This window comes from Mus pahari, chromosome 7 (genome assembly GCF_900095145.1).
Source record: "Mus pahari chromosome 7, PAHARI_EIJ_v1.1, whole genome shotgun sequence".
NCBI lineage: Eukaryota > Metazoa > Chordata > Mammalia > Rodentia > Muridae > Mus > Mus pahari.
Window position 1 is genome coordinate 78,029,214 of NC_034596.1, and position 18,141 is coordinate 78,047,354.

General features: G+C 45.4%; 1 protein-coding gene and 1 long non-coding RNA gene across 10 annotated transcripts in view; one reads left to right on the plus strand and one right to left on the minus strand.

Annotated features, from left to right (window-relative positions):
- Rgs6 (regulator of G protein signaling 6) overlaps positions 1-18,141 on the plus strand; it is a 519,809-nt gene that overhangs the window by 273,392 nt on the left and 228,276 nt on the right. The gene's annotated exons all lie outside the window — the stretch shown is intronic.
- Positions 10,114-17,406, minus strand: LOC110324150. The gene is made up of 3 exons (XR_002380669.1): positions 17,255-17,406; positions 15,774-15,829; positions 10,114-10,993 (listed from the first exon to the last, which is right to left on the minus strand). It is a non-coding gene; the product is annotated as an uncharacterized LOC110324150 (long non-coding RNA).

Below are 18,141 nucleotides of genomic sequence, written 5' to 3' on the forward strand. Positions count from 1 at the left end.
CACACACACACACACACACACACACACACACACAGAGAGAGAGAGAGAGAGAGAGAGAGAGAGAGAGAGAGAGAGAGAGAGAGAGAGAGAAACTTCAAAATGCAATGCTAGACATAGAAAAGGGTATTTAAGAAAGGCATTGAAGGTGCCCAGTGACTGGTACTCCATTGAAGACCCAGCCTACACTTGGCGATGACTGGTGATTCAGTAGACCCCTCTAGAGTACTTAGGACATTTCTCCTCCCTAAACTCTGGGGGAATAGATGGAAGGCACTCCTCCCCTGGCATTGCACACAGGAATGAAAGACTCTAATCTAGAGGTTTGGGTTATGGTAACAACAGGAGATGGCATGTCGCCATCCTGTTGAATGCTTGCTCTACGGCCTCTAGGCCATCAGAGATGAGAAGAAAGATGAGTTCAGAGGATGTGAATATGGACCCAGGTGCCTGCTCCCAATATAGAGGATTCCATGGGTACCAAGTAGCTGAATGAATTCATGAAAGCAAGACAAATAAGGTGTTCAGCAGTCAGCAAACTCAACTTTCACCATTTGGCAGAGATATGCATATTCTCATTGAACTGTGAAACATAAGGAAGGGCATATTTGGAGCAATTATTGTTGGTTCCCTGCCCAGTGGAAAAAGTGGCTGCTTGGGATGAAGTGAACCTAGCTATGAGGACAGGGAAATGTGTGCAAATGTAGGAGAGCCAGTCAAACCTAAAAAAAATGTACCCAGTAAAGGTTCAAATATGGGCCTGGTTCCCTGGCACAGACAACCTTGATATCCGGGGGGGGGGGGGGGGCAGATTGCAAGCTGATATAAAAAGATATTCAACCACTAATCCGTGATGCCATTTCTTCCGTTAACCTATGGAAGAGCCAGAGCACTGGGAGATGGAGAGAAAGAATGAAGTAAGGTGTAAAGCCAAGACTGGGGTCCCCTCCCACTATAGGCCAGGCAAGAGCAGACAAGGGTAGATGCTTTGTGTTGGGTGGTGAATGGCTAAGGGTCAGCTACAGCAGCCACAGCTGGATCCAGTGGTCTCTGTCACCCATGAGTTCTCCCAATGATGGTGGTCTGTATCAGCTCCAATCTGGCGTGGTGCCAGCATTCACAGCTTTAACAGACTCTCCTGAGGCAGCTCTGATTGTCCTGACTGGCATGAGGGTTTCATGGCCACCTGGACCCAGGCTCTGGGAGACCAGCTTTCCAAGGAGAGCCAAAGGCGTGGCCTATCTGAAATCTCTCCTTATTTGTTTGCTTCTTAGTTATTTGTTTAATTGTGCAGAAGAAAGACGTTTAGGTTTCTTCATCTTGTCATAGGCTAGGATGTTCAAGTTAATGTCACTAGAACTTGTAAAAATCAAAGGGTGTCACATTGGCTTCACAAGGGTTGCTCTGTGGACTCTTTAGATAAGCAATCCAACAACCCAATGGAGGTTAACACCCCTGCCCTCAGGCTCCTTCCCTAGTCTTTGAGCTTTGGATCTTCTGCTGTGATCTCAAAATCCCAACTTCCCTGGTGCCCTGAAGTGGGGCCTTTGGGAGGTGGCTGCGTTATCGAGGTTGGTTAGCAGAATGGTCTAGGACCATTGGACAGACCTTTGCGGCCCTTCCACCATGGGAAGTCACAGAGACAATGACTCTGCAGAAAAGAGTAGGCCAGATTCCAGTCTGTGGCCACCTTTACCTTACACGTGAACTGTTACATGTACAGTCTATTATTGTTTAGCAGCTGCCCAGTCCCCAGTATCTTGTTCTAGCAAACCCAAATAGACCAGAGCAGCAGTCACAGACATGAGCGCCTGATCCTCCATCTGAAAGTCCCAGTCAAGTGTGTCCTAAAACTCAGTTTCTCTTGTGGAATAGTGTACTGAGCATAGTGTACTGAGCACGTGTTTTATAGTGACTTTCCTGAGGTGTCTCTGGTGACAGCCAGGACTCAGCCTCATCAGCAGTCCTGCAGAAAGCCTTTGAGTACTAACACTGTGCGATATAAAGAGAGCCATCGTAGCCTCACGTTCCTTCAGCTCTTGCTTTCCACCAAATGAATTGTGAGAAAGGCTTTCTTCCAGGACTCTGCGTTTCAGAATTATAAAGGGGGGGGGAGGCGCTGAGTGTGCATTTGCCTGTGTTCTAGAGTATGTCTGTTGGACTCTCAGTGCTTCTTATAGCTCACCACAAAATGTAAAACCTGGGAAACATTTGAACTCAAATGGTTCAGCACTACTGTCCACTCCACTGTAAGAGTGGATACCTATGAAAAGCTGACTTTGCATGCACTCACTATACATATATACTGTATACATATAATGCACGCACATACAAATACTATACATATAACATACTCACACAGGGAGAAAAAGAGTTTATTAAAATTGGCTCAGTCTGTCACTCAGGCCTAAATCTCTGTCTCTACAGTTCTCCTGGGGTTTCCACTAAAGGACTCTCTGAACATTCTCTGTACACAAAAATGAAGATACGCTTGCAGACATGAGAACGACTTTAACATCCGAACGTGACTTAGTTTCCCACTAGGTATCCTCAAGTCGAAGGTTTGTTTCACATTCGCCATGCTAGGTAGGTCTCTCCCAGGGAGAGTCAAAGAGCAGAATCGATTCTTGTTCTGCTAATGTCCCTGCCAGCTTGTGTCAACCATCTACTGTCAACCATTTGCCATGATGACCACATCAGTTATTCCACGTGCCAGGCTCGGAGTCTTTGAAGTATTTCAACAAATCAGGTTTTCGATAATTTCTTAAAGCTACACGCTGGTGCTTGCTAACTGTCCTGGATGAGTGACAGGTACCTCTGCCTACTACCTTCCAGAAGGTATTGGAGGAGGGGCTTAAAAGATCATCTGATTTATCCAGAGGATCACATGTAAGCTTCCATGGGTATGGGAGAAGGGAGCTGTGTTATTAGAGTTATGGAAGTATACTTTGAAGATGTTTAATGTGAAGACTTCAGGTCAGCTAAGTACATATGGAGCGTCCTCATTGGAAAACACTTGCGGAGTGAATCAGTAATGTTTAGTGCCTGTGGTTAGTTAGGGATATCGGTGTAGAATTTGCTGTTCTTGCATGAATAAGGTGTGGAAATCCAAAAGCCAGACACCATCAGCAAAGCCGCATTTCTTGTTCAAGCCTGCCGATCTGTCTGTCTTTCCTTCCACTCCATGGAGAGCCCTGCCACCTGGATCCGCCTCAGGTCTGGGAACTCTTCAGCCAGGTGACATTCAGTCCTGGGAACTCTTCAGCCAGGTGACGTTCGTCAGTGTGCTCCAGGGTTGCATCTCCTGGAGAGATGGCCAGGTTTTTAGGACTCTCTGTACACATTGTCACACAAGGCCATTTGATCTCATCCCTCTAGGAGAGAAGTGGCCGAGGCAGGGCTTATGACTGCCTACTTCCCTCACATTCCCATGACAGCCTGCTGTCACCACCAGAAGTCACCCAGTCCTTCACTAAGAGCCCCACTGGTCTTTGCTGCATCACTCCAGTAGCTCTTCTTGTTGGGAGTCATTTCCCCTCATCTTCTTGCCCACCTTCGCCTCTCTTGCACACTTGCATCTTACTAACCTGCTCCATCCCTAGCTGCCTTCATATCCCTCTAGCTGGTCTAGATAAGGCCTGCCTCTGGAATTCCATCTGTCTTTAGGTTCTCCAAGTCAACCTCAGACTCTTCCTTCTCTCAGCTGACTGACCCTTTTCACGCCTCTCTGAATTTTAATTGTACCATCTGGGGTCAAGGTGAACTTCTCTTTTCCATTTCCTGTTCTATGTATCTGTGATATATCCATGGCACACCCAACCCCCTCCAAAACTTAGTAACTTAAAATAAATGCTTTGGCTTATCATATCTTGCAGCTTTGTGACTGGGAATTCCTGTGAGATTCAGTTGGGCCGTTCTTTTCTTCTTGTGTCATCCGTTGGGACAACTCTGTGGTTTCAGTTGGCAGCTGGGTGTGCTAGAGGTTTTAGGGTTGCCTAGATTATGTGCCTGGCACTTTGATGGGGAGGTTGGAAGACATAATCAGTTGGGACTATCCACTGATGCATCCTCACATGGTGGTCTCAAAACGGTCAGGCTTCTCTCTGTGCCACTGGCTTCCCTTAGACTGAGCATTCAAGCAAAGGAAAGCAGAAGGTGCTGGTCTCACAGACATGAGTCCACTGCCACAAAGTTCAGTTTTAGGAGAAGAGAGCCTTGACCTTATTCCTCAGGGTAACACAGCAGGGTGAGCCACTACTTGTCTCACTTGTGCCCTGCTAAGTTTTGAGTGTCCCCTCAGAACTCTGACTGAAACTTGGTTGTGCCAGCATTAAGAAGAATGACCTTAAAGAATGGATTGAGCCTTGAGGGCTCTGCCTTTGTGAGTTGATAAAGGCCATTATTGCAGGAGGGCATGTCATGGGAGTGACCTTAGGTAGACAGTTCCTTTCCATTTGATGCTTCCTACCATGTAATGATGTAATGAGAAAGATATGCCAGCCTCCAGCACTGAAGAATTACCTTCTAGTCTTTTATGTTTCCCAGTCTCAGACACTCTGTCATAGCATCAGAAAACATGATGTAGCATTCTTAGTTTTCTGTCCCAATTCTCCGAAGCTCAAATGCCTCAAATATTTTTGGTCTTTGGGGAAGGTATCAAGAGACATAAATCAAAATGAAAATAGCTGGTGGAGGAAGTTTCCCTTTATGCTTGCTCACTTTCTTAAAGAGGTATCATAGCATTAGAGAAGAATTTAAGGTGGCCTTGATGGTCACAGCCTAGGACTCAGAAGCCTAGGACTCAGAACTAAGCTGATAACCAAGGCATGGCAGGTTTGGGAGTGTGAGCTGCCACTACTTTTGCTCAGTGATCAACTGAACCAAGGCTCTGACAGGAACGAGTTCCATCAAGCAGAAGCAAACTCATTTACCTCAGAGCCAGCACACCTCAACCTGAATATTTAGTACCTCCCATGTTTATGCCATGAACTGAGTGTGATTTCTTCATTTTAAAATAAGTGAGGGAATATCAAAAGAAGAGTGTCTCCTAAAGTACAAAAAATAAGAAATTCAAATTTCCTTGCCTACATATGAAGTCTGATTGGAACATAGCCTTGTTCATTTACTTACATGGCATTGTGGCCATTTTCACACTACAAAGGCTGACCTGAGACTATCTGGATTGCAAAGCCAAAAATATTCGCTATCTCACTCTTGGCACAACAGTAATATTAATTTTAACAGGGCCTCTCTAAGGTCAATTGCATCTTTCAAAGCTAGATTTGAAGTTCAAGGTTCTAGTGAGGAAAAGAGAGGGCAGAACTTCTGGTTGGATGCTGCTATAGCTTGTGTGGAGAATGTCCATGGTTGGATGCTGCTACAGCATGGATGTAGAATGGCGCCCCCAAGGGTCATGTGTAGAGAGCTTGATCCCAGATTGGCTCTGTTTGGAGGAAGTAGAAACCTTAAGAAGTGGACTCTGGAGGGAGGACTTTAGGTCATTGGGTGTGTGCTCTCAAAGGGAATTATGGGATTTTATGCTCTCTTGCGCACACTTATGCACCTCCTTAGAAATCACATGGGAAGGAGATTTACCTTTTCATGTCCCCTCCCTCTTGCACACTTCCACTCATCCTATAGATGGTTTCTAAGTCTTCTGCTCATTGGCAGTTTTGTCTTACAGTCCACTCTGCCACTGGCTCTGGTTTCCACCCCAGATCCAGTTCTGGTCCCAGGCAAGTTCATCTTTCTGGAGCATCCATGTAGCCCTCAGGAACTGTAGCCATTTTGGAGTGGGCCATGGCCCACTGGAAGACAACTTTGGAAGTCAGTTGTCTCCTTCCACCTTGTGGGTCCTGGTGATCAAACTCATGAAACCAGGCTTGGTGGCAGATATCTTTACCCATCAAATCACTTTTTCAATCCAGAAGACACTCTCTTGTCTTAAAAATGCTAATCTGGTCTCTAGATGTAAGCTTTTCCCCAAGATATGGTATACAGTGGTTTCTGCTTTCCTGTTTTGTTTTTGTTTTTCTGTATTGTTCTTCTTTTTTTTTTTCTTTCTTTTAAATTTCATAGCAATTTCCTTTTAAAACCTCAGTACTCAGTCTGATAAGCAATGAGATGTCTTTCCTGCCTGGTGTCTCCACCTGAGGGAATAAAGCACACCTTATAGCCACAGAGTCTTACTTCTACTGACTCTCCATTGCAAAGCACCGGGAGGAAGCCACAGGATGGACTGTCTGCCAGGGTGCTGCTCAGTCACTCTCCCCTGACATAGGATCTCATTCACCAGTCACTGGTAACAGGCTTTGATGACGTTCATCAGCCCACCTTAGACATGCTCTGTGGTGAGGAGAAAGAGTCCGAAAGGTAGAAAAGCCAGGTTAGAATGCAGCTCTGGGAGACTTTTAATGGCTACTGTGGTTCGAATGTGTTTCCCCATCCAATGTTCATGTGTTAGGAACATAGCCACCAATGCAACAGTACTGGACAGCAGGGTTGAGTGAGAAGGGTCAGGGCTGTGGTCAGGGAGAGAGCAAGTTAATGCTGGACTTGTAAGGATGTGTGACTTAAAGGAATAGTCAGGACTCTCCCTCTGGTACAGACACTCTTGTCTTCGGCCATGCAAAGTCACACTTAGAAGACTGTCACCAGATGCCAGTGCTTTGATAGTGAATTTTTCAAAAGCAAAAAACAGGAAAAATAATTTTTTTGTGGATTATCAGTCTGTGCTAGCCTATTCTAATTTTGTGTGTGTGTTATATAACTTGACACCAGAAAAGAAATCACCTGATCTACCCTTGGGACCTGTCTAACAAGAATCCCACAATCCTATAGAGCCAGACATTACTAAGTAGAGCGGCCAGTGGATGCACAGCTGGTCCGTAGACCTGATGCCATTCCCTGCTTTATCCCTCTCCATTTCAGCCACTGGCAACACCGTGTCCCTCATGCTCATGACTCCCATGTTGATACAACTCTGTTCCACTTAGGTTTCCCTTGAGTCCTGCTTTCAGTCCCATAGTCAGTAAGCTGTCGGCTTCTTTATGCTCTGAACTTACCACCTCTACCATTCCCACCCTGTCCCAAGTCACCATCACCACTCTTCTAGATTGCTGATGACATCTTTCCAACCCGTTCTCTCGTGCCCTTTCATTCTGATAGGCCAGATTGTAGTCGTGACCAGCTTCCTATTCGTTGGGCAATCTCATTTCATTCCAAATACTAGTGGGAGTTCTCAAGGGGCTTCAGTCTGTCACCTAACTGGCAGTGCCTCTCTAGCCTTATCCCTCCATCCATTCATTCTGCCTTAACCTCAGCTACTTTGTTGATGTCTCTTTGTAGCCAGAGCCCTTGCGCTTGCTAGGTCCTGTCCGTACTGAAACCCTCTTTCTCCAGGAAACTGCAAGCTTGGCTCCCTCACCTCATTCCCATCTTCCCAGTGAAACTGACCTTACCATTTTATTCTGTTCTGGTAATCTGTCCACCTAATATTCTGTACTCAGGGTCCCTGCTCTCTTTTTCTCCACACGATTGCTCATTATCTTACTTGTTTGCTTATTGACTGCTTCCTCTCTTAGAATGTCAGCTCCCTGAGGATGTGACTGCCGCCTGTGTCATCAGGTGCCCTAGTGACTCTCACAGGGCCCAGCACATAGTAAATGTCCAGGAAACGTTAATGGGTGAGTGCATGAGGTCAATCTTAGCATTGGACATCCAAGCCCCTTGGCTTCTTGGGTCCTCTGGTTAGTTTTCTCAAGATTATACAAATAGAACGTTTAGCTCATTGTAGGAAATGGCCAATAAATGCATGTATAGAAGGAGCTGGCTTCTGGTTTCTGAAATCCATCAGGGCACTGATATTTCATGATGTAAAATCTAGAGGGTGAGTTTCCCAGGTCTGTGCCCCTGGGCTGTTGATGTCATCCCTCAGAACCTTAGCATTTCTACTCTGAAATATGGGTATTGCAGGACAATACTGCTGTCTCTCCACATGAGAGAAATTCTATCATTTGGTCCATTGGGTTAAATAAAGCAACCTGATGTTTAGCTTGTGTTGCCTCCTTCTGAATGTGCATCAAGGGCTTAAGCTCTCTGCAGACCAGAACAAAGTTTCCAGTCCCTTGATTTCTTCCCCACTGTCCTAGGTATAGTATGCTGAACTCAGCTGGTTGCTAACATGCTTTGTTGGCCCAACTAACGATAAATGGCATTGAAGTCAGAGTTTTCCCTTAGATTGAAGTCTGTTGTGTGGTAAAGTAGTTAGAGGAGAATACAAGCATTGCCTGTGTCAGAGGCTACGATACTCTGGCTGTACTGGCTTTAATTATTGCCATCCTGATCAATAGATGCTTCTACTGTGTTTAAAACACAGGCTACCAAGAAATAATGGAGTTATGTGGGAAGTCTTAGCATGTTGTGGGTTGGAGTGAGGTTCCAAGTTCAAAGGGTGTACTGGCTAGTTTTGTGTCAACTTGACACAGCTGGAGTTATCACAGAGAAAGGAGCTTCAGTTGGGGAAATGCCTCCATGAGATCTAGCTGTAAGGCATTTTCTCAATTAGTGATCAAGTGGGGAGGTCCCCTTGTGGGTGGTGCCATCTCTGGGCTGGTAGTCTTGGGTTCTATAAGAGAGCAAGCTGAGCAAGCCAGGGGAAGCAAGCCAGTAAGTAACATCCCTCCATGGCTTCTGCATCAGTTCCTGCTTTCCGACCTGCTTGAATTCCAGTCCTGACTTCCTTTAGTGATGAACAGCAATGTGGAAGTGTAAGCCAAATAAACCCTTTCCTCCACAACTGCTTCTTGGTCATAATGTTTGTGCAGGAATAGAAACCCTGACTAAGACAAAGGGCATCTTAAGTGAAGGGATCAACATTAAGATTTATGCCTAAGGCTAGACCAACTTGGTTTAAATAATTAATTAATGCCAAGAGGACTATGGTTAAATACACGAAAAGAAAAATACTGGAAAGGGAAATGTTCTTCCATGTCCTAAAACCACAGCCCCGTAGAGGGTAAGGCATTAGAAAAGTGGGCACGTGTTTATTTGTCTTTAAGATGCTTTTCATCTTGAGGGGCGTTTAACAACAGCATTCTTCTTGCTCCGCACCATATACAGTGGAAGGAAACTTAGATCCAACCTGGTTTAACGTTCTAATCATCATATTGGGGAGGGAGGGAATGGGAATGTAGCTCAGTGGGTAGAGCTCTGACCTAACATGCAAGACACCCTGAGTTCAGTCTTTTGCCTGAACTCTTGTTAGAAATCAGGTGTCGTTTGGAATATTTTTGCGATATGAGCACCAAGAAGAGTCAGATGTTCAAGGTCACCCTCAGCCACATAACAGCTTTCAGATTAGTTTGGACTACAGGGGACTCAGTTTCAAAGAGTAGATAGACATTTTAGTAATAGTTGGTTGCTTTATCTTTAAATATGAGAGCTTTGAAAAATGTTTACTATTTTAATATGGTTTTATAGACAATATTACACAACAGGATGGAATATTTTCTTCCTAGAGCACAGTCTTAATTTGATAGAGAAAAATAAGAGCTAGTATTTTCCTTCTCTGTCTTTCTCTTCCTGCATTCATATACACAGAGAGAGGGTAGAAGTAGACATATACTCACAGACACACATGCATACATGTACACACATGCACAAACACAGTGTGGAGGGAGGTACATACACTCAAATGCATACAGACACATATATACATGTACATAAAGAAAGAGTTAGAGGAGACCCAGATACACAGACATATATACAATCACATACACACATGCACACACACAGATGTGTATGCACAGAGAAGACACACACACATACACACACACACACACATATATATATATATATATGCATACACAGAGGATAGGGGAGATACATCCACACAGATACATACATACATACATACATACATACGTACATACATACGTGCATACAGAAAGGCATACACATACAAACAGGCACACATGCACACACAGAGACATGGTGACAGAGACACAGACACACATACAGGTACATAAACACACAAAGAAAGACATACACATATGCAGACACATAGAGGCATACACAGAGACATACATGTATATGTACATGTGCATACACATACTTCATCTTGGTGAAGTGTAAGATAGCTTTAGTTTAATATCTCAAATACAGGTCTAACCCCTTAAACCATTCTGTAGGACATTGGAGGATGAAAGGCCATAAGAGAGTGTGTGTCCCCTGCCCTCTGAAAACTTAAAAGAGTATAGAAAACAAAAATCTTGAACTTCAGATAACACATAGCACATACATAGCATGTGACATTCCATGCAAGCTGCAAGTTAGGTGCCATGCAAGATCATTGTCAGAAATTCAGAGGGTGTTCCTCAGGGAGGGACTGAGAGAGGAGACCTTGACAGATGGGGACAGCTTAGATCAAAGTCTCTCTCTTGCCAGTGGCTCACCCTTGCGTTCCAAATGCTCCTGGCCGCTGACTTTCAGCTTGTGCGCCACATTTCTAGTATTCAGCCCTCACCTAAAATGAGGCATCCTCACATGGTGTTGGTTCACAGAAAGGAATGAAACTGGGTGACAGCCAGGACAAATGGAGTCCTCCGGGGCAGAGAGAGAGGAACGAAATGGCATTGTCCCAGGAAGCGACGGGAGTGTCTGGGAGACAGGACAACTGGCAGAGACTCCACTGCGCTGTCTCTTGTCAACTGTCCAGCTCTTCAGATGTCACCTGAGGACACTGCAACAATTATCATTCAGGCAGACACTCAAAGTGACTATACATTCTGGCTTGCTTGGTGGCCATGGTTGAGTCTTAAACAAAAGCAGTTTGCGGGGGGTGGGGGGGTGGTGCAGATCTTGGGCCAGGCTTTCAGAGAAGAAGAAATTATGCACTGTGACAAGCTGTTCCACTATGGCAGCAATGGAGTGGCAGCATTTCCAACCCTGTCTGTCAAACAGGCCTCAAAATACATCTTCATTTGTCGTTGGGCAGCTGGGAAAAAGTCATTAGAGATGCTAGGGTGCATCATCATAGCCCCTGATTCCCTGCCTTCCATGTAGCTAACCCTAACCCCAAGCTACCCTGCTACAAAACAAACAAACAAACCCCACATTGACCGTTCTTCCATTTGTTTATTTGGTGTGCAGCTAAAGGTTAGGCCCAGAACCTTACATACTGGCAAGTGCTTTTTCATTGAGCTATATACCTAAGTGTAATACCTTACTTTGCACTAACGTGCACGTGTGCACATGTGCACGTGTGTGCGTGTGTGTGCACACACACACACATTAACTGACTAGAAAGAATTGATTTCTTCCTTCCTTCCTTCCTTCCTTCCTTCCTTCCTTCCTTCCTTCCTTCCTTCCTTCCTTCCTGACAGGGTCTCACAATACAGGTGAGACCTTAGCTGACCTGGAGCTTACCATGTGGACCAGGCTGGCCTCGAACCCACAGAGACTCAGTGACTCTGTCTCTCTAATCCTGGGGTTAAAGGTTTTCCCCCCAAGCCTGGCAGAATGCGCTCTCTCTCTCTCTCTCTCTCTCTCTCTCTCTCTCTCTCTCTCTCTCTCTCTCTTTGCATGTGTTCTGTACATACATTTCTGTGGTGTTCCCTTCAGCCGTGCATTTCAGGTCTCTGAAGATCTATGTGTCACCTACTGAACAGTGGGTACTGTGATGGCTGGTGGCTTGAGGTTGGGAAGCCCATGTTTTCATCTAGGTTTTGAGGTGCTGGAGACACATCAACAGTGTTATGGTGATCTGGGGGAGCAGGAGACAGTAAGACACTGCTATCCCGATGCCCCACAGACTCTAGATATGGCCACGTTCAAACCTAGTCAATAGGACCATGGGCCAATGAATGGATGAGGTCACAGCTTCTAGATAAGAGGCAGGGTTTTCAACTGCAGCAGTTGATCTGATATGGTCATCCCGGCCCACACCAGTCTTCTCTGGTTTCTGTGGCAAATGGCCACACTTTGTGGCTTTATTGAGCTGGGGGCTAGAGCTCAGTGACAGAGCAGAGGTGTGACCTACATCCTCAGCATTGAGAAATATCGTACTGGTTTATAACTATTCAACTCTGTTCTTCTTTATGTTCTAGAGGTTAGAAAATCTGACACAGGTGTCACGTGGCTAAAAATCAAGATGCTAACTTGCTGTGCTCTCTTCTGAGGGCCCCAGGGTGAATCTGTTCCCTGCTTCTTCAAGTGTCTTGAAGTTGGCACCTTACATTGGCTCTTTGTCCCTTCCCTCTTCAAAGCCGACCCCGAGAAGTGGAGTCCCTCTTACATGGCACCACAATGACCTTTGCCTCCTTCCTCCCCCCTACTTTCTTCACCCATTTTTTGGACTCCTGTAACATCACTGGGCTAAACTGGGGATTGTCCAGGGTAGTCTCCATCTCATAAGTCATGAGCCACCCTAGTTTCCTCTCGCCGTATGACCTGTCCGAGTAAGCTCCTGGGTCAGGCTGACTGGCTCAGGGGTAGGAACAGAAAGACGTCATCCTCTCTGCCACGTACTCTCACACACAGTCTCTAAAACCACCTAAAGTAATAAATATGGTCAGCGCCGGAGAGAAGCACCTTAAGGCTCGGGGGAGACCAAGACCAAACCCACCTGAGATCTTAATTCCATGTGCAGCCGCCATTATTTGGCCCGGCAGGACAGTGCACCACACAGAAGGACCACTTGCCTGGCATTCTAGATACACTGACTTTCATTCCCCGTTCTGTGACAAACTGCTGAATGGATTGGCCATTATTGAATAGCCCAGGGCATAAAATGACAGTAGTAGACAAGACATTCTTAACACCCCTTGCAGTTACAGCCTACAGGAAATGTACTGAACACCAGGAGGCTGCCCTATGAACATGGACTGCTGTTGTATCCTGCACTCAAGTGCCGGAATAATGTGCAGCATGCTATGTGACACACAATTCTGTCTGCATCCTTTTCCCCTTTAGCTCACTCCTGGGTCCAGCCCACCTAGCCTTCCCCAGTGATGACAAACACGTTGTCTACCTTAGTATGCCTGCCTTTCCCTTACTAAATTGGTAAGTTCTCCAAAAGAATGATGCCAGAGTATTTGGTTGCATATGATATTTAATTGTGGTTCGGGAGGTAAAAATATAGCTTTAAGAAAAATCGACTCAAGAGATGTATGAGGTCACATGTGATTGAGCATGAGACTTCTGGGCTTCCAACAACTACAACTGCGTTATGGGTCAGAAGCTCAAGCCTACAGTGAAATCCTAAGTCTATGGATCATTAAACAGCCTCCATCGCTACTTCCTTTCTTCCTTTCATCAAAGAATTATAATATACATGTCACTGAATCCTCTCTCTCTTCCTACTTCCTTCCCTTTTAATCACAACAGAAAGGAAGATTTCCAGCCAGGCATTAAATTGGGTCAACAGCTAACCCAGCGTGAGTGTAGACAGCGGGGCTAGCAAGTGGTGTGTAGTCACAGGAAATGAAAGCCATTGCGTTGCCTGTATCCATGCCCTGTGGAATGGTGCAAAGGCCCTGTTAAGATGGGAAGTAATAAAAGATGAGAGGAAATATGGGCACCAGCAGCCAATAAACATTCCTGCCTTAAGAAAGCATTAGTTCCATGCAATGGCTTCTAATGCCTTTCTTGTAATCTCCCAAGGTAACCTTTGTCACCAAGAGTGGGCCTACCGGACTTCTAGGAAATGGCACAGCTGTGAGTGCCTCTGAGCTGTTCTGAAACCATTTATGGCAGTTGGGCAGGATTGGCTCGATTTTCAAAGGCTGTCACTGAAGGTGGGTTAGAAGGATGTCCTTGACCCTTCCATGCACTCGTGGAAGTTGAAGCAAAGGTACACAGACCTGTGTCAGCTGCAAGAGGACAGCTATTTCCCTCTCTACTGTGTAGAATGACTCAGAAATGCACTCAACAGCCGGGCTTGCAACCACAATGCAGTGCTAATAACTGCTAATAAAGGCTATCCTATCCTATCCTATCCTATCCTATCCTATCCTATCCTATCCTATCCTAGGCTCTGCCTAGAACATCCCTGGAGATCAGAGCAAAGATCTCTTTCTTCCTGTGTCATCCCTTAGATATGGCTCTACACGGCTTTCGTTTTCTCTATGTGAACCAACATAGGACAGTGCATTAGGAGAAAGTCTAACATCTGCCCTTGGTGGGTAAGCAAGAGCCATCTCCTAAGGCACCACTGCAGTTCCTTTGAGAGGGAACTTACAGGCTGCAGAACAATCAAAATCACATTAACTCCCTTCAGTCCTCCCAAGGCTTATGCAGTAGGTGGCAGAAAGCCCGGAATCACGTCCCTGACCATTCAGATATCTAGAGCGTATGTTACTCTATGCATTCAAAGAGATGGCTTATTATCCTAAACTAGGCTATGAACTGACCCAGAGTCATTCATAAGCAGTGGAGAGGGTGGATCTCAGAGCCAGTGAAGGAGTCTTATGGCAGAAGATGTGGTTGGAATAAGGTAGGGCCTAGAAGCTAAAGATTGCATGCAGCCTAGAGCTGCAAAAGCAATGCCATGGAGTCTCTCCTAGGAACATGAGAGGACTCAGCTTCTCCAGCCACTCCAGACTTCTCAGCTCCGGCAAAAAATAGTAAACAGCTCTGCTTTCAGTCACTGAGTTAATGATCAGGTGTTCAGGCAGCAGCGGGAAGCTAACAGAGGCAGCTCGCCCCACTTCCCTCCTTGGGATTAGCCACATTACAGGCTGGCCAACTACAGAAAACTTACCCTAGTCCATCAGAGTAAAGCTCCACTGCCCTGGCTCCAACAAATGCCGCACGACACTATCAACTCCAGCAACTTACTCCATCAAACACGGAGTTTACATTTGTATAATAACTAACAAAAATATGCACTTGTCCTGCATGAAGGTTATCTTTGGAAGATATGCTTGCAATTTTAATGTTCTGTGGGGGTTTTTGTTTTTGTTTTTTTTTTCTTTGTTGTTGTTTTTTTAATCCATTTAAGGAAAACATCATAAAGCTTGAAACTAAATGACACAGCAATTGAAAATTTAAACAATGAAGAAATTTAGCCTTGTGACAACGCCACACTGTGTGGCCTAGTAGTAAATGAGAACGTAAATATGTTTGCCCAAAAGGAAGATAGAAAAAGAAAAGAAAAGCTATCCCTCCAAATGAAATTAATTGCTTGGCATTTTATGGGGGCTCTGGGGTGGGGTCTCCAAGGATACTCTTGCTATGCATGATCTGTTTCCACAGATGTAATTAATTTTGCTTCTGTGATTAGGTATGTTACATGACGTAGATTTATGGCCAGGAATGTTGTTTAGATGGGTCTGGCCTAATCATATGGCCCTTTAAAAGCAGAGCACGTTCCCTGGTTAGTAGCAAGTGAGAACTAGTTTACGTGCCTGGTTATCTGAAGGTTGAGGAGCCTGCATGTTAAGGTGTGTAGACAGCCTGTGTGATCCTGGCCTGGACTCACAGCCAGCAAGGTGAGATGCCAGCCTTCAGTGCTACAGCTTCAAGGAACCTAATTCTGATACCAATGAGCACACAAGTGAGTTTTCCCTCAGTACCTCCAGACAGAGACCCAGATCAGCAAATGCTTGAGACTAGCCTGGGAGGTACTACATGGAGTGCTAGCATTGAGTGGACCTTCTAGAGCATAGCATAATCACACTGATTATCCTCAGAAACCACCTTTGAATCGTAAGGCCTCTCTCTGTTCCTCCAGGGAGCAAACATTGGTTCTGGGGTAAAAGTGTTTGTAAAAATACCTTATTTTCTTACATCTAAACCAGTTGGGGGTAGTTGAGGTATCTCAGAAGTCCTACTGGGAGAGGAATAATAAACAAAGTATTAGTAAATGCTTACCTAAAATACAAGTTCAATATTTGGTTTCTACTGGTTTTTGCCAGTCTGTTTCTAGTGCAGTGGTTTGGGGGTCGAACAACCCTTTCACGGGAATTGTGTATCAGATATCTTGCATACCAGATATTTATATTATGATTCACAACAGTAGCAAATTTACAGTTATAAAGTAACAACAAAAATAATTTATGGTTAGGGGCCTCCATAGCGTGAGAAACTGTATTAAAGGGTTTCGGCACTAGGAAGGTTGAGAACCACTGCTCTGGTGAAAGACAAACTGAATGGAGGCAGGGAGACGGAGGGTCTGTTTTGCTCTCTGCTGAAGCCTAAGAACAGGGCGTGGTCCCAGGACCTCAGAGGTGTTCAGTTAACACAGAGATGGTGAAGTGGGTGGCAACCTCTCTGGGTGCTCACAAGGCCACAGCAAGGGAGGTTTCCCTGCAACACCAGATCCAGGCTCTTCCTGGCAGGTCCGATGAAGTTTACAGGACAGCTAAGGCAACTAAGGCTTTTTCTTCTTTGTGCTGAGTCGATGCCAGGATGTAGCTCTGAGGATGGGCCCTCACTAAAAAGTTGGCGGGTGCCTGCTTTTAACGTAAAAACTTGAACCTCAAATGTCTGAATGCCTATTGAGGACTGAGACTGAAGGAAGGACCATCCAGAGACTACCCCACCTAGGGATCCATCCCATAAACAACCACCAAACCCAGACACTATTGCATATGCCAACAAGATTTTGCTGACAGGAACCTGATATAGCTGTCTCCTATGAGGCTATGCCAGTGCCTGGCAAATACAGAAGTGGATGCTCACAGTCATCTATTGGATGGAACACAGGGCCCCCAATGAAGGAGCTACAGAAAGTACCCAAGGAGCTGAAGGGGTCTGCAACCCTACAGGAGGAACAACATGAACTAACCAGTACCCCCAGAGCTCATGTCTCTAGCTGCATATATAGCAGAGGATGGCCTAGTTGGCCATCAATGGGAGGAGAGGCCCTTGGTCTTGCGAAGATTATATGCCCCAGTGTAGGGGAATGCCAGGCCCAGGAAGTGGGAGTGGGTGGGGTGGGGAGCAGGGTAGGGGGAGGGCATAGGGGACTTTCGGAAAGGAAACTAGGAAAGGAGATAGCATTTGAAATGTAAATAAAGAAAATATCTTTAAAAATAAAATAGGGTCTGTCTACCTAGGCCATTGTGACAGGAATTTCACCTTGCACAATGGTGGCAGCCACATGCAGTCTCTGTGAGCTATGAGGTTTGCGTTTAGCACTGGAGCCTGCTGTTTAGAAAGTCGGGGAGGGTGGGGGTTGAGCAATTTGCCCTGGGTGCCGTGGCAAAATGCTCCCTTCTTGGATAGTTTCAAGATGAGAATTGTGTTTTCTCACATTTCGAGAAGCTGAAACATACACAGGCAAAGTCCAGAAGGGCTCCGGGCAGGGCGGGGGGCTCGTTCTTCCTCCTCAGCAGCCAACTCTGTGCACACGTGTAAAGAGAACAAACCTTCTGGTGTCTGCTTTTAAAAAGGCACCAGTTCTTCTGCTTTGGGGCCCCGCCTATGACATCACAGTTATAGACTATGATTTTTTTTTTTTTATTAAAGACCGTATCTCCAGCAACTGTCGCATTGAGCATTGAGCTCCAACATAAGAATGTTGAAGGGCCACAGACATTTAGTCCATAGTAGATGTAAAATGGAGAGACAGGTGCAGGTTGGAACCTTCAAGCAGATGCTGAAACTCACATCAATGGGACCTTGGTTAGCATTCTGGTATCCTACACTCACCAGGGAACAGTGTACAACCTGCCTAGGCACTGAAGAAGCTAGAGGAGGACCTGGGGGGAAGGACAAGGAGTATTTACCTGGATTTTTCTTCTAGAAAGTAATGGGCCTTATCTTTCATGTGTGGCTGGAGGCAGTGGGTAAATTTGGAACTCAAGGTTGAGGCATAACAGTAGTAAGTATGTAGGTTATCAAAATAGCAGAGATTGGAGAAAAAGACTCATTTTAGAACTGGGATGGCAAAAATGACATCATAAATAAGTAGAGCTTACTTTCCCTGAGTCTCTCAAGGCTATGGTTCAAACGCTCTGTGTCTGGGATTCAAGTTTCACCCACACGGAGCAGCCTGTATAGCTGAAAATTGGCAGCCATGATTGGATCTCACAGAACAATTGTAAAAATGCTGTCTACTAACACATTCACTCAACAAATATTACGAATGCCAGCTGTGTGTCAGGCATTATTTCCTGCACCAAAGACATAGGAAAGAAG